We start from the raw sequence: 14,127 nt of genomic DNA, 5'->3' as shown, positions 1-14,127 counted from the left end.
GTATTATTGTCCGTGAGTCTGTGTATGTATTCAGTGAGTTCGTGAGTCTGAGTTTTTCTTCAGAGGTTTGGGCCTTTTGCTTTATTTTTGCAGGTACTTTGGTCTATTTTTTTTTCTTTTGCAGGTTCTTTTGCTTTATTTTTTCTTTTCCTCAAAGTACTTTGCTTTGCTTTTCCTCCAGGTGATTGCTTTGCTTTTCTCAATTGTTTTTGCAGGTCTTAAGGATGCCGTGCTTTGCTTTGCTCAGTAACCACACTCATACATACACAAGACACTGTGCTTTGCTTGTTTTTCAGCCGTATCGGCATGTATCGGACAACAAATCGCTTACGTATCGGATTCAGCCCGATACGTGTCGGGAAGCGGCCGCTACGGCCGTGAAATTCAGTCTCGCCGGTATACCGGTGAGTATCCGACTTGGCCCTATCATTTTCCGGTACGAACCGGCCGGTACGGAACGTACCGGCCGATATTTAGAACCTTGGTAGAGGCACTTTCTTGACTCATTTTCAACTAAATGATATGTATTTATTTTAGTCTCAACCTTTTTATTTGGCATATATGTTAAACTTTTAATATAAAATTGATGTGGAAATATTTTTTTACTTATTTTCAACAAGGAAATACTTCCACATGCACAACAAATTAATAAGAGAAAGAGGGACATGAAAATAAATCATTCGTTTCAGTCATAATCCCATACAAACAATCTATAATATATATAAAAAATCTGAAATAAAAAATCTGACAGATTAAATCTCTTTAAATAATATATATAAAAAATATATATATTGAGCATATGTGCATTTAAATTATATATAAAATATATTTTTATATATAAAAAATTATATTCTATGCTGATAATATATATATATATATATATATAAAATTATGGGAGAACAAACCTGCTCCTGAGTTGTAAAATTATGAGTTCTATTCACCTTTTGAACTTATGTGCATTTAAAATTATGTAAAAATTGCCCCTGAATTCTATTGAACCTCAATAATATATATAAAAAATTATGTGCATTTAAAAAAATAACCACAGAAAAAAAAATTTATAGACAAACCCCACCTCCGTGCGCCATTATAACTTTCAATTATCTACAATAACAGTTTTCAATTAACAAATATTTTAATTCTAATTTAGTTAGTAATAATAATGTATTTAAAATAAAAATAAAAAATCTAAAATATTAAACATCTTTACTTAATAATTAAACCTCTTTAAAAAAATCTGATAGATTAAACCTCTATAAAAATAATATGATATAAAAATAATCTGAAATAAAAAGATTTGACAGATTAAAAAATCTAAAATAATAAAAAAAAAATCTGAAATAAAAAATATGACAGATTAAATCTCTTTAAATAATATATATAAAAAATATATATATTGAGCATATGTGCATTTAAAATATAAATAAAAAATATTTTTCTATATAAAAAATTATATTCTATATAAAACATTATATTCTATGCTGATAATATATATATATATATATATATATATATATATATATATATATATATATAAAATTATGGGAGAACAAACCTGCTCCTGAATTGTAAAATATGAGTTCTATTCACCTTCTGAACTTATGTGCATTTAAAATTATGTAAAAAATTGCTCCCGAATTCTATTCAACCTCAATAATATATATAAAAAATTATGTGCATTTAAAAAAATAACCACAGAAAAAAAATAAAAAAAAAAAAACAAACCGAACCAAACACAACTTATAAAGCAAAACTATGACTTTCTTTCTTGACCCAAAACAAAAAAAACAGAGCATCATACGGTGAGAGAACAAAACAAACGGAGCATGAGTGAGAGAACAAACCTTCAACGAAGAAACTTGAAATCGGTGATGGATTTGGGTTCGATTCGATGCTTCTCCCTGCAGGCTGCAACACTTTACAAGATCGAAGCCCCTGGGAGATAGATTTGGGTTTGATTGAGGAGTTGGGTTTGGTCCGATTGAGTTTTTCTTCAAAGGTTTGTAACACATTTATGGTGTCCGTCCGTGAGTCTGTGTATGTATTATTGTCCGTGAGTCTGTGTATGTATTCCGTGAGTCCGTGAGTCTGAGTTTTTCTTCAGAGGTTTGGGCCTTTTGCTTTATTTTTGCAGGTACTTTGGTCCATTTTTTTTTTCTTTTGCAGGTTCTTTTGCTTTATTTTTTCTTTTCCTCAAAGTGCTTTGCTTTGCTTTGCTTTTCCTCCAGGTGATTGCTTTGCTTTTCTCAATTGTTTTTGCAGGTCTTAAGGATGCCGTGCTTTGCTTTGCTCAGTAGCCACACTCATACATACATAAGACACTGTGCTGTGCTCGTTTTTCAGCCGTATCGGCATGTATCGGACAACAAATCGCTTACGTATCGGATTCAGCTCGATACGTGTCGGGAATCGGCCGCTACGGCCGTGAAATTTAGTCTCGCCGGTATACCGGTGAGTATCCGACTCGGCCCTATCATTTTCCGGTACGAACCGGCCGGTACGGAACGTACCGGCCGATATTTAGAACCTTGCTCTCATCTGTGTTTACTGGCCTCTCCCTTAAATGCAAGGCTTTGGACGAGCCCCCCAATTTCTCACCCCAACCCAAATTCCTCAAACTGGAGCATCAGCCCAAGTTTGACCTGGTCATCAACTAAACACCAATTGCTGGACACAGTCAAGGTATTCGCACTGGCAAGAAGGGGAGTAGAGGTAGACCATCAAAGCATAAGAGGAATACCTTTCCTGAGCCTCCCCAATTGGCATTGGTGGACATTGAAGTTCAGGCTGAAATTCCAACGTGCTTGGCTGAATCAGATTTCTATTCACAAGTTCTTAATACATACCCCCCGGTTACCCAGTTGGATGATTCTGAAAGGGTGGTGGTGGCTGACCCTCAACAGCCACAGCCGCCATGTTTATAATCAGTTAGAACTGTCAGGGGATTGGGCGACCCCTAACAGTCCAGATCTTACGAGGGTTGTGTACAACCCATCGCCCATGAGTCATTTTCTTAATGGAGACAAAGAATCGAAAAGCTGTTCTTGAGAGAATAAGGAGGAGCTTGCGCTTCCCAAATAGCTGTTATGTGGATCCTGTTGGTTTAGCAGGTGGTTTGGCTCTGTGGTGGACTCATGAGGTTGATATTGATGTCAGACAACAAAATAGTAATTTGTTGAGATGTTTAATTTCTGGGTCGGGTGAGGATTGGTTGGCAACCTTCCTTTATGCACCTCCAAGGTTCCATCAAAGAGCACGCTTTTGGGATCAAATCAAATCCATAGCCCATGACAATTGTCGACCGTGGTTATGTGTTGGTGATTTCAACGAAATTGGTTCAGTATGGGAGAAGGAAGGAGGCAATGCTCCTAATCCTGGTAGAATTGAAAACTTTCAGCGAGTAATATCTGACTGTGCTCTCTTGGATTTGGAATTCCATGGTCTTGCTTTCACCTAGACTAACAATCAGCTGGGTCAGGCGTGTGTCCGGGAACGACTTGACCGTGCATTGGCTAATGTGGAATGGAGGGAACGATTTCCTTATGCTCAAGTTTTTCATGAAATCCTCTTGGGTTCTGATCATTGTCCTCTGGTTATCAACACCTGTCTTCCCCAACAACGTGTGCCTAAGCTTTTCAAATTTGAATCCATGTGGACAACTTCCCCCTTCTGTCAAGAAATTATAGCAACACACTGGGATGGCATTCATAGGGGCTCTCCCATGTTCTCTCTTTGTCAGCGACTTAAGTCCTGCAAGAATGGCCTAAGGGAGTGGAGTTCCAGAGAATTTGGCAATAACAAGCTGAAGCTTAACACCTTACGAGCCCAATTGGCAGGTCTTCAAGCACAGCCATCTTCGGAAGAGTTTTTCCAAGATCAGAGAGCCATTCAAGCTGAGATGTCTGAAATTTTACTGAGGGAAAAAATGTATCTACAACAGCGTTCGAGGGTTCGCTGGTTACAGGCAGGAGATCAAAATTCATCATTCTTTCATGCATCGGTCACCCAACGGAGGCAAACAAATCAGCTAGTTCGGCTATTGGATGACACTGGGCAATGGCTGACTTCAGACACCGAGATAAACACCCACCTCTTGGATTTCTTCTCCACTCTCTTTACTAGTGTGCAACCAAGGGACATGGAGGCCTCTCTCTCAGGATTGAACCCTGTTGTTACCACTGAAATGAACTTGAGCCTAACTAAGCCTGTGATGACTGAGGAAATTAAAGTAGCTGCTTTTCAACTCGGCTTTTTAAAGACTCCTGGACTGGATGGGTTTTCGGGTATCTTTTATCACAAATATTGGCCTGTTGTTGGGGCAAAAGTGTGTGAAGCAGTGCAGAGTTTCTTCACGATTGGGCACCTTCTCAAGGAATGGAATCAAACAAACCTAGTTCTTATTCCAAAAATCCCAAACCCTGAGAAACTATCCCAGTACCGCCCTATTAGCCTTTACAACTTCAATCTCAAGATCATCTCAAAAATTCTCGCCAATCGGCTTAAACCCATTCTGCAACATATTATCTCGCCTCACCAGTCTGCTTTTGTTCCAGGGAGAATGATACAGGACACTATTATTGTAGCTCACGAGGCCTTTCACCATTTGAAGCTTAAAAAAAGAGGCGGGGTGCATGAGATGGCAATCAAACTTGATTTTAACAAAGCTTACGATCGAGTGCAGTGGGACTTCTTAAAAGCAGTTATGGAGAGGTTGGGGTTTAATAATACATGGGTCAGTTGGATCATGGAAGTTGTGTCTACGGTCTCTTTTGCTATTTTTGCGAATGGTTTGAAGAGAGCTGCGTTCATACCTACCCGAGGCTTATGCCAAGGCGACCCCATTTCACCGTATCTATTTGTTTTGATCACAGAAGCACTATCTCTCTCCCTCACCAAGAGACAACTTGCTCAGCAACTCTCTGGGATTAAGCTTAAGCGGGGGTGCCCTACTCTCACACACCTTTTCTTCGTGGATGACACGCTTCTCTTCGCAAAAGCAAATCAGAAAGATTGTTTGGCCCTCAAATCCACTATTGCTAACTATAGCATTGCCTCGGGCCAACTTATCAATTTTGACAAATCTGGCATTGTGTTTTCCGCGAATTTCTCTGCCTCTGTTAGAAGTGAGGTATGTTCATTTTTGGGGATTCGCCTATCTGTGGCAGCACTAAGTATTTGGGTCTACCATCCTCTTGGGAAAGATCAAAATCTGCTGTTTTGGGCTTTCTAATGGAACGAGCTGTAAGTAAAATTAGGGGTGTACACGGTCTGGATTGGTTCGGTTCTGAGAAAATCCAAGAACCGAACCAATCCTAACGGTTCTGTGATTTTGAGAACCAGACCAGACCGTTACACTTGTAAAACCGGACCAGAACCAAACCGAAAAAATGGTTCGGTTTCGGTTTGGTTTACGGTTCCAAAAATTTCTATCTACAAAAACAAATTGTTAATATTAGCAAAATAATTACTCAAACTAATTACATTTAACTCATGATAAAAACTAATAATATTAAGGCATTACTTAATATTACATATCTATATCATCCTAATATCATTAAAATTATAAAAAACCAATTAATAAAAATAAAACTTGATATTATATATATATATATATATCTTTTAAAATTCGGTTCGGCTTGGTTCGAACCACGGTTTTTTCATAAAATCCATTAACCGAACCGTTTTTACGGTTCTCATATTTCTTAATCCGAAACCGAACCAATTCTTAATAGAACCGAACCAAACCGTACGATTCGGTCTGGTTCGATCCGGATTACCGGTTTGAACGGATTTTTGAACAGCCCTAAGTAAAATGCAAGGTTGGAAGCAACATTTGTTATCACAAGCTGGTAAGGAAATTCTCATCAAGTCTGTAGTGCAAGCCATCCCTGCCTATGCCATGGCCTGTTTTGCTTTCCCGAAGAATTTCTGTGATTGTTTAAACTCTTACATCAGCAATTTCTGGTGGGGTAATGACCCATTGGACAGAGGACTGCACTGGTCCAGCTGGGATACCTTGACGCTGACTAAGTCCAAAGGAGGGATGGGCTTCCGCGACTTCAAATCTTTCAACCAAGCTTTGCTTGCAAAACAAGCTTGGCGGCTCCTCCAGAACCCTCAATCTCTTTGTGCTCAAGTTCTGAAAAGTGTTTATCACCCTCATTCCGACTTTCTTGATACGTCTAGGGAACGAAGACCGTCTTGGGCATGGGCTAGCCTTCTTACAGGTCGCAACCTTCTTGATAAGGGATTGAGATGGCAAGTTGGGAATGGCAAGTCCATTCGCTTTTGGGATGATAAATGGGTGCCCCATCCTCACGACTTCAAAGTTGCAACTCAAAAACCAGATGGCTGTCCTGTTCAGTTGGTTAAAGATCTGATTCACCCACACTGAAAGGATTGGGATCATATAGCTCTTCGCCACCTGCTGCGCCCTGATGATCTGCATGCTATTGAATCCATCCCTATCTCTTCGGAAGACCTTGACGACTCCCTTGTTTGGCACTACACTAAACCTGGGCAGTATGAAGTCCGTAGTGGGTATCAGGTTGCAGTTGGGGATCTTTTTTCCGACTTTCAGAACGCCTCTCCTTTAGCTACGGTTCACAAGGATTTCTAGAAAGTTATCTGGGGGCTGCCTATCTCACCCAAGATTCGGAATTTCTGGTGGAGAGTGTGCTGCAATAAGCTCGTCACCAAAGAAAATTTGTTTCGTCGCCGGTGTGCCTCGTCCCAGTCTTGTCCTATCTGCAGCTGTGTAGAATCTATTGAACACCTCTTGTTTCACTGTGCTTGGACTCGTGCGGTTTGGTTTGGGTGTGATCTGGGCCTCCACACCAGACACGGCTTTATCTCTTCAGTGAGGACTTGGACCCAATCCATCATTGAGCTCAGTATGAACCTCAAGGTCAGGAAAACTTTGATCAGTAAAGCAGCCACGGTGGGTTGGTTTATCTGGAAAGAGCGCAACGAATGGGTGTTCTGTCATAAATCTGTGAATCCTTTGCATGTTATCAGTCAAGCTTCCTCCCTGTGGCAAGACCTCAGTTTGGTACCTCCCCAGGGTGTTCCTTCCTCCTTCACCCCCCTTGGGACTGGTAGTTCTTCCTGGACTTCACTCCCTCGAGGCCAGTTGAAAATCAATTGCGATGCCAGCCTCTCTCCTGATGGCCGGAAGTCCTCTATTGCAATGGTTCTTCGGGACTGGACTGGTAAGTTGGTTGATGGCATTGTATCCTCTGTTTGGTCGTCCTCTGTTCTTCAAAGCGATGCGAAGGCAGTTAAGTTGGCCTGCTCTCTCCTTCAAGCTCTTGGTTTGTCTGGTGTCTAAGTTGAGAGCGGCAACCAATCTGTCATCGAGTTAAGTGCATCAGAATTGGTTCCTCCATGGGAAAGTAGAACCTGTTTTCATGACATTCGAACTATGGGTAGCCGATTATCTCTCACCTTTTCTTGGGTCTCCAGAACAGCCAATCGAGTGGCCCATTGGCTGGCCAACACTCACCTCAATGACCTTCTTCCCTTAGACTGGGAACGCAACCTCCCTTCTGGTTTCAAGGCTCTTTTGGCCTCTGATATTCCTTTGTAGCCTCAGGGCATTTTCCAATTCAAAAAAAAAAAAATATATATATATATAAAAAATTGTCAGCTTCTCAAAATTTTGACCAGTGTGGCTTCTCAATTTTTTTGACTAGGCACCTACACAAATTGCAAGATATATATACATATACATATTAGAGATAGACTCACATTAGTTATGTAATTTGTAATTGAATCTGATAATTATGATAGATATTTAAGGCAATTGAAAAAAATTGAAACAATTTAATTTACTCAAGTTTTGAAGACATTTCCGAAAATGAGTTTTCGTGAGTTGAACCTCCGTTTCATATATTAATATATGGATATATGAGAAAGAGCTGAACTTGACTTTAATTCCGTCTGATCCTTGTTGCATCAGTTTATTTATTTATTTATTAATTTATTAATTTTTTTTATGTGCAATTTAATGATTTATATTATATCCACATACTTACAAAATTAATATTAGATTTAAATAAAAAAATCCAACTCAATATTCAACAGGCTAATAGGTAAACAAAATTTGATACCGAGATGACATTGTAAGAATGGTTTTGGAAAAATAGTTTTTTCTTCAACTTTGATATATTTTTTTAAGTGGGATCCATGTGCCGAGGTTGGCAGTTATTGGTCATAATACGTTCTATGCAGCGTTGTGATTCACATAGTATATTTGATTGTTCAAAACTATTATCGGGTGAATGGGAAATTGAAACCAAAATAAACTCTATGAAAATAGTGTTTTGGTGGTTTCCCAAATTGAAGGAAGAAAAACTTGTCCCACATTGCTTGGTTAGACTAACATTGTATGGGTTTATAAGTTTTGAGTTTGGATGTTAGGGTAGGCTCCAAGGGGGCACTCAAGTTTTGTAGAGGGGGAGGTTATGTGTTAGACCCATTGTACCCAAAACAAACACGCGCGGCGCTGTTGTCTGGTCGAGTTGGTTGGGCTTGGGCGCGGGTGCAGTGTGAGGTTAGGTTGGGCTTGTTCGGCCCAATGCTTATATTTTTTGATAAAAAATATTTGAATTTTATTTTTTCTAAAATTAAATTCTTACCGTTTAGAATTTGAATTTCGGTTTGAAATTCAAACTTAATTTTGAAATGACCCCAATATTTCTGAACGTTGGCAGTTTGGTCCGTTGCACCTCTTCAGTATTTTCCTCCAACTTGAACAGGTTTGTACCTGTTCATATCCAACCCGAATAGATTTTTTACCTATTCAAGTCTGTCCTGAAAAGCCACCAATTCTCCTATAAATAGACAAGTTCTCCCACTACAACAAAAAACACATTTGGCAACCCACAAATTTCGTCGCCAAAAGTACAAATTTCGTCGCCAAACGAATCGGCGACAAAGTATACAATTGGTCACCAAAGCCCTGTCACTAAAAGTATTGGCGACGAAATCAGAAATTGTCACCGTATGTAGACATTTAGCGACAAGCAAAATTAGTCGCAAAAATCATATATTTTGTCGCTATAAAATTACAATTTGTTTTTAAAAGGTTAAAATTTGGATAGGCTATGTAGTTTTAGCGACAAATAAATGCGTCACCGAAAGTACTATTTAACGACAAAATTAATTTGGTCGCTAAAAATCACGTTTTTAGCGACGAGTAAGTTTTTGTTGCTAAAAGTTCCTAGAATAACCACTAATTTTTAGCGACAAAAACAATATGTTGTCGCCAAATATATTAACAGCGACAAAAACACCACCTGTTACTAAAAATTCACTACACATTTTGATTTTAATAATTTTCCTGTTCAAAATAATCCAAAACACCTGTTTTCCTGTGCACAATATATACACAAATGTAATGTAAATAATAATACACCTGTGCAAGACATTCATACTAATTCAAAACTAATAGCTATGAAAAATCCCAATAAACATAATAACAATTCTCTGACAATCTAAAACATGCATACCAAAGTACTTACAAACTACTAACATCAAACCCATAAATATATTCCAAATCCTATGTCAAAATATTTTCAAAAACACAAAACTAAATATTTTGATGCTAAACATTTAATCCATAAATCATTTACCAAAATCCTATGTCAAAATATTTCAAAAAACACAAAATCAAATCTTCTGGTGCAGCCCGAACTGTTTTCCACCATTGCCAATCTGTCACATGAAAAAAGAAAAAACAATATTAGATTGACAAAAAAAAAAAAAAAAAAATCGATATGAATTTCATAATTTTGATTTTAATTTTGTAACGGGAAGTCCAATCGGGTGTTGTTTGCTCATACAAGTCTATTTAGGCTTGAACAAGTTGCCCGTGCCAAGTTTCGGTGGTTTTAGTGGTCATTTTGCAATTTCGGCCCCCGAACGGGCATTTTAAGTATTGTGTTTTACATTTTTTCTTGTAATTTTCTAACCGGAAATCTAATTGAGGTTCCATTTGTTCCTACAAGTCTATTTAAGTTTGAACAAGCTGTCCGTGCCAAGTTTTGATGGTTTCGGTGGTCATTTTGCAATTTCAGCCCCCGAACGGGCTTTTTAAGTCTTGTGTTTTTCAATTTTCCTTCTAATTTTCTAACCGGGGATCCAATCGAGGTTCCGTTTGTTCCTACAAGTCTATTTAAGTTTGAACAAGCTGTCCGTGCCAAGTTTTGGTGGTTTCGGTGGTCATTTCGCAATTTCAGCCCCTGAACGGGCCTTTTAAGTCTTGTGTTTTACAATTTTCCTTCTAATTTTCTAACAAGAGATCCAATAGAAGTCCCGTTTGTTCCTACAAGTCTATTTAGGCTTGAAAAGGTTGTCTGTGCCAAGTTTCGATGGTCATTTCAAAATTTCGGCAGTCATTTCGAAATTTCAGTCCCCGAACGGGTATTTTAAGTCTTGTGTTTTACATTTTTTCTAGTAATTTTCTAACCGAAAATCCAATCGAGGTCCCGTTTGTTCCTACAAGTCTATTTAGGTTTGATCAAGCTGTCCGTGCCAAGTTTCAGTGGTTTCGGTGGTCATTTCACAATTTCGGCCCCCGAAAGAGAATTTTAAGTCTTGTGTTTTACAATTTTCCTTCTAATTTTCTAACCGGGGATCCAATCGAGGTCCCATTTATTCCTACAAGTCTATTTAGACTTGAACAAGCTGTCTGTGCTAAGTTTTGGTGGTTTCGGTGGTCATTTCGCAATTTCAGCCCCCGAACGGGCCTTTTTAGTCTTGTGTTTTACAATTTTCCTTCTAATTTTCTAACCGGAGATCCAATCGAGGTTCCGTTTGTTCCTACAAGTCTATTTAGGCTTGAACAAGCTGTCCGTGCCAAGTTTCGGTGGTTTCGGTGGTCATTTCGTAATTTCGGCGTTCTTTTCTTTTCTATTTCATTGTACACTTTGTTGAATCTCACAGTATTACTTAGCTTTCAGTTTTGCATGCAAATAACATTATGTTTATCCAACACCATTATATAATGCTATCTAGTGAGAGAGCAGTGATTATAACTATGTTAGATAAGAGGACTACATGATGATAAACAACCACAAAAATCCACCAAAGCAGTTACAATCTTCAAAATGAGCAAAAGCACCTTGCATATTACTGCAATGTTAATGGCATCTGAAGGTCGAAGATCAAAGCTAACACTCTCCGTTTCATTACCCAACTGAGATTTAAAAAAAAAAAAAACTTTATCAGTTAAATATTACTATTAAAGCAAGTTCTATGGAAAATATTAGTCAAACAAAGTATAGGCTTGTAACAGGAATACGCCTTTGTGAGGTATAACTGAGCAAAATATGCCTCATGTACCCTCTTGGTGACTCAAACAACCTTCACCTGCATAAGAAACAAAGAGTTATATCAAATGGAGGTCTTACAAAAGAAAAATCAAGGTATGAAAAGATAGGCATTGCTAATCATGAGAAGTAATAAAAGCAAATCCAAACTTACTGCATAGCCCATTTTGTCAACCATCTCCTTTACAACTTGATACATAGTGGGCCTAGCCTGAAAAGTCATTGACAATTGGTTTGTTTTAAGTTAACACAATAATTTAGATGGGAATTTTTTTTTAAGTTAACACAATATTATCAATGTTTTTAAAAAAATACTGGAACTGAATTTACTCTGTTAGAAAACCCTCATTGGCCATCAAATCTTAGTTGCTGCTACTTATTCCATCACACATAAAGGATTGGAAAGTTTTGGACACATTATAGATTGTGTGTCTGACACCCCGTACCCATTGTATCTCATGTCCACACAAGGACCTCATAGGAAATAGAAGAGTCCATGAGACACTGGTATGAGCATATATGCTACATTCCACAAAGAATGAGATAGTTTTAACGAGCACTTGGCTCTTTTCTAACAAGAGGAAAGAAAGAAAAAGAATAAAGGGAGTAGTACTAGCATGCTAATGATCTATAGAGAATGAGATGTGTATCTAACCACAAAAATGATCAAGTTATCAATAGGCATTACAACCCATTTTCTTCCAACATATCAGGGAAACAAAACAAAAAAAAAAACAAAAAACTATTGAGTCATCAATAAGTATTTGAGGTATGTTTATGGGTGCAAAGGGAAATAGAAATGTTTGTGCTCCAAGCCAGCAGCAATAGGTAATGCCATCAAAACAGAAACTTCAAAACATTTGGCTCTCTTTGCCTTGCAATCATTGTCCCTCCTCCTTCCTTTGACAATTTTAGTTTACTATTAAAAATTAAAATAAAAAAGAAGCAAAGAGATGCATATCAAATTATTCATGTACAAAATTATGGACTCTCACAATGTTGAAATTCTAGGCTGTTTGGAATCAACCAAGCACAATAGTCCAATAGACTACACATCAAGATGCATGGATTTGAGTATCTAAACATTATGCAATATAAAGAGCTGTCTGCAATTATTTTCCATAAATTGTCTTGTCATAACCTTACAGCTACTACAAGTCCTTCAAGATTAAACTAGGTAAATTTTATCCAAGGGAATAAAGATAACAAAAGACTTCTATCTGACGTCAATAAAGTTTAGAATGGCACTAATATCAGCTCCATTTGAATCTTGTATGGTTGTAAGTGCTTCAAAGATCATTGCAACTACAAGGAGTTTGGGAATGCCACCAGTTTGTAATGAGTTTATGAAGTTTAACTAAACTGCTCATACTGTTGCATTAACTATTGCATTCAGGGGTTTCACATCCCCAAGTGTCACATTTGAATCCAATGGAAGTCTTATGGCAATGTGATTGGTGATAAGGTTCATATACTAAGATTCAAATTATGAAACCAATGAAGCCTAAAGAAAAGATAAATAAAACTGAAAGCAAATACTATGATGCCATCTTTTGGACAAAAAAGGATTTCAATTTCATGGGGCCTAAAGCCTCTATCGTAGGTTTGTAAATCCTAGTTTGCTTAGCCACTCAATACATAGAACATAATGGAGGCGCAGAATAAACATATCAATAGAAACAGAAGATTTATGCACATAAAAGTTTCTCTCACCAATCAGAGCAACGCCATGAGATTAATTCTATATTCACAAAAGAGAACCAAAAGAAAAGCGCACTATGGAGCAGTTTTCCCATCCTTGTCATCATCAATAAGTGAAGCAGAAGCAGAATTTTGACCATTGGTGAGTGGGCCAACGGTAATAGCTTTTACTCTAGGAATTCTTATTTTTCTTTAGAACTGTGTGCAGCAGTACTAATACCCATGTTCCGCCATTTGTCCTGATCATGTAAATAGGCATGAAACTAGTAAATAGCATGCTGGTGTAAATGAAAATCATTCAATAGAAAACATGAGCAAACTAATGATAATTCCTGTTTCAATAAAAAAAGACAAGAAATACAGAAATTACATGGATTAGCAGCTGCAACTAAAAACATTCACATACTGGTAAAAAAAACAGATAGAATCAGATGCAAATAAAACCATCATCATAGCAGCAAATGAAGCAGAGAGTTGATGTGGCAACATTAACCTCATAAAGATCTTGAATATGTTAAAGAAAACTTGCACAAGCATCATCTTTACCACACAAGATGATTAATAATCCACTAACTACAAACTGAAATCCACCTAAAAAGGGCCTACAGCATAATGGGTCGTGTGAGGAAATATGGACTGAGAAAGGACCCACAGTAGAACCTCGCAATCAGCCCAATATCACTTCCAGTGCCCGGTCCACCAGCACTCTGCAAACAGAAATGGGTCTAGGCCCAAAAAGAAAAAGCTAAAAATAAGGTTACATATCTTTCAATGTACTTTACCAGATATTTTTCAAGATAATACAAGAAGCAAATGAAAATTTGAATTACAAGCTACAATGACCATATATGGTTTTTATGAATGGTCTACTACTCAATGTGAGTTTAAAATTTTCTTCAACAAGATTGTTAAGAATGAATTTTGCCAAGATTGAACTCACTTTAAGAATGGTTAATTAATCCAATGCTATTCATGCAAACAATTGTGCAGGACTCAGAGGGAATTTCAGATCAGTTGTTGTCAAGGGTTCATTATTTGAGACTCCTTAGCATCCCTTTGCCAACATACTTCCAAATGCCATAGATACTAGAAA

The 14,127-nt window shown here is 37.6% G+C and overlaps 1 pseudogene; it reads left to right on the top strand.

Annotated features, from left to right (window-relative positions):
• Window positions 1-5,812: 5,812 nt before the first annotated feature.
• Window positions 5,813-6,394, top strand: LOC145794003 (putative mitochondrial protein AtMg00310 pseudogene; annotated as a pseudogene).
• Window positions 6,395-14,127: the final 7,733 nt, after the last annotated feature.

Source organism: Camellia sinensis, chromosome 6 (genome assembly GCF_055761805.1).
Source record: "Camellia sinensis isolate YWXY chromosome 6, ASM5576180v1, whole genome shotgun sequence".
Lineage (NCBI taxonomy): Eukaryota > Viridiplantae > Streptophyta > Magnoliopsida > Ericales > Theaceae > Camellia > Camellia sinensis.
The sequence above is the reverse complement of the archived record's forward strand: the minus strand, read 5'-3'. Positions and strand labels throughout refer to the sequence as shown.